The sequence below is a fragment of the Oxyura jamaicensis genome, chromosome 8 (assembly GCF_011077185.1).
Source record: "Oxyura jamaicensis isolate SHBP4307 breed ruddy duck chromosome 8, BPBGC_Ojam_1.0, whole genome shotgun sequence".
Lineage (NCBI taxonomy): Eukaryota > Metazoa > Chordata > Aves > Anseriformes > Anatidae > Oxyura > Oxyura jamaicensis.
The window spans coordinates 2,679,994-2,683,063 of record NC_048900.1 but is presented as its reverse complement, the minus strand read 5'-3'; the positions used below and the strand labels follow the sequence as shown (position 1 = coordinate 2,683,063).

The window sequence follows — 3,070 nt, the reverse complement described above, 5'->3', positions numbered from 1 at the left end:
CCTTCGCCCCCCTCCCACCCGCGAGCCCCCTAATTCCGAACAGTTTCTCGCACGGAGAGACACCGCGCCTCTCTATTGACGGATGGGCTCTAGGATCGATATCCCCCCCTCTGAAATTTGCTTTTCGTGGCAAACCCGAGCTCTGCTCGGAGCTCCGCTCCTGATAGCTTAATTGTTTCATCCCCTCCACCCGTTCCCCTCCCTTCCGTCCCCCCCTCCCCGGGCACGGCACAGCCGCTGCAGGCGCCCCCGGGGGCCCTTCCCCGGCCTCCCCGGGGCCGGGTCTCCGGCTCGGGGGGCTCTTTCGGCGGGGGAGCGGGGCGGCAGCGCCGAATAAAACATGGCTTTCGGGAGCCGGCGAACAAAGGTATTTAACGCCGAGGCTGCGCCGCCACCGGCGCTGCCCGCATGCGGCGGCGGAGGTGCGAGGTGGGCGCTGCGCGGGGGGCCGGGGGCAAGCGGGGCGGCGGCGGCGGGGCTGCGGCGGGGCTGGGCGCCGGTGCGGAGCTGTCCGGTGCCCGGTGCTGAAGGCCCGCGGCAGCCGAGCCGGGCCGGGGCCGGGCAGGGGCGCGGGGAAGTTTCGGAAGGCGCCGAATTGGCGGAGGAGCCGGGGGGGGGGGGGGGGGGGGGGGAGTTTTTAGGGAGGGGAAGGGCAGCGTCGGAGGGACGGGGCTAGGGTAAGGATGGAGCTGCGCGGGTTTTCTTTGCTGCGGGAATCGCACTCTTTATTTTTTGTTATTATTTATTTATTTTGCTTTAAAAAACGCGGAGTTTGGATTTCTGCCTGATTCTCGATGCATTTGTGGAGCGCCTCCAAATTTCGGAGAATACCAGTCTAGGTGTACCACGTAGCGTGTTTTCGCCACGACTCGGTGCGTTTTACTTTTCCAAACGGCTTTTGTTCAAGTTGAAGGCAACCCACGGCATCAGTTATTTCAGTTCTAACGGCGGCTAATGGGGTTACAGCCTTCAATTTCACAGCGGGGAAAAATTACAGTGTTTGTTATTTACTTTCTATCTGCCATTTAAAATGTAACTTCAAAGCTTCCTGCGTTAGAGGAATATAGGAAATTACACCTAAAATGAGATTAAAATAGAGGAGAGTTGGATTATTATTATTTTTTTAATTTTATTTAAAGTAATGTGGCTGTCAAAGTGGTGTGGTTTGTTTTTCTTTTCATTTTTTTTTTCTCCCTTTGTTTTTCTCCTGTCTTTCAAAGAGGCAAGAGCCTGTGGTACAAAACAAATGCTATCTTCTCGTAGCTTTTCGGAGGAAGCATAGTGGCAATATGTCAAGGGAGCCGAGAGCTCGTGTTGAGGAAGGGATCTGGAGTAAAAGCCAGCATCTTGCATTAATTTCATTTGGAATCTAATCAACAAGCTGGTCAGTCGCAGAGCGCTCTGGATGGTGAGAGCTGTGCGTGCTGCGCAGTCCCTGCTGGCTGGGGGAGCGCGGGGCGCCCCTGCGGTGTGCGGGAGCTGTGACCGCGCGGTGCTGGCTCCTGGCCCCCTCCCCGCCACTCGCACGGAAGCTGTCCTTAGCGCTAGGAGCTGGGGGGGAATGAGACGGAGAAGTTCCTGATCGCCAGGCGAAGCGTGCCGTGCCATGACGTTGCAGAGACCCTTTCTGTTTAGTTGGCGAACAATAAACGTTTATTATCGCCGCGGCAGATCATCAGACAAAGCTTCCCCCTTCCGCCTCCCCCAAGTACGAGCGCTGCTGATAAGGGAGCAGCTCCGGGTGACGGGCAGAGCCGCAGGCGCGGTTTGGCGAGAACTTCTTTTATTCCCCCTCCTGGTCCTCCGCGCCTCGCAGCCCGGCGCCGCGGTGCGCTGCGGCTGCCTCGGGGCTGGGCGCTCCCCGGCCCGCGGGGCCTGGCGGGGGAGCGCCTCCGCTCAGCGCCGAGCCCTCGCTGCCTCTCGCTCTGCTTTCCTTTCTCTCCGTCGCTTTCCTTCCCGCCCGCCCTCCTCTCTCTCGGTAGCGCAGCGAGTCACTGTGAGTCAGGGCTCGTAAAACGCGTTCGCAAAGCCCAGACGAAAAGTCTCTCAGGCGTGGCTGCTGCCGTATCGGAGCTCTTCCGAGCCCACCTATGCAAACAGATTTGTAATATTTGTGTGCTTAACCGTGCGTCTCTTTTACAGGAATCTGTTGCTGCTTGTGACATCCCTTGCGAGCTCCCAGGGAGAACTGATGGAGCATACAGCTAGGGAATAGGATGCCGGAGAAGCGCGGAGGAAGAGACCGGGCAACCTCCAGGTAAACTCAACCTTACTTTGATTTATTCCCTCTCGCCTTGCCTGCAGGACCCTGCCCGCCCCAGCACGGCAGCGGGAGCGCAGAGGAACTGTCCGCGTGTGTTAAACGCCCGCTCCTCTCCTTTGCCTCCGCAGGACGGGAAGGCACCGCGCCCGCTGGATATGGGACGGGATCGCTCGGCTACCCTTGTGGATTCTCCTTCTGCTAGAGGGGAATTATAGTTATGGATTTATTGCCACGGTGCAGCACTCCCAGCAGCAGCAGCAGCTTTCTGACTCTCTTCGGTGACGGGTATTCTTGGGTGGATAATACGGATTACGTTGTTATTGCTTAAGAATACGCGTAGTCGAGGAGAGTACCGGCGGCGGGCAGGCAGGCAGGCAGCGCGACCGCCCCCAGCCCACCAGCTGGCTCCCAACCTCCTCTAGTTGCCAAGGTAGCACCTTTTCCATCTTTTCCTACGCTTTGCAATGTGTCGCTCTGTCTGGGTCTCTGCCGGGCGGGGGGAGCTCGGACGCCCCGTCCCTTGCGGGGGGGTGCCCGCCCGTGGGTGCGCGTGTGTATGGGGGTCTGGGGGTGGGGGTGGGGGAAGCCCGGGGCTGGGGGGGGGGGGGGGGCGGGGGTGGTGCAGCGCGGGGGCGGGGGGGGGGGGCCCGTGGGACCGGGGCCGGTTCTGTCCCTCCCGGGGGCCCCCAGCCCACGCCGCGCCCGCCGCCCCTCGCCCCTCTCCGGCGGGGAGAGAGGGGCGGGGATGGGGGCACCGCCGGCCCCGCCTGCCGAGCGTCCCCCCCCTTCCCCCGGGTCCCCCCCCCC

General features: G+C 61.2%; 1 long non-coding RNA gene across 3 annotated transcripts in view; it reads left to right on the top strand.

Annotated features, from left to right (window-relative positions):
- The window catches only part of LOC118170717, a 23,121-nt gene that overhangs the window by 1,282 nt on the left and 18,769 nt on the right, over positions 1-3,070 (top strand). For all 3 annotated transcript variants that reach the window (XR_004752848.1, XR_004752850.1, XR_004752849.1), the window contains exons 2-3: positions 2,143-2,257; positions 2,392-2,693. This is a non-coding gene — a long non-coding RNA (uncharacterized LOC118170717). The remainder of the gene's footprint in view (positions 1-2,142; positions 2,258-2,391; positions 2,694-3,070) is intronic.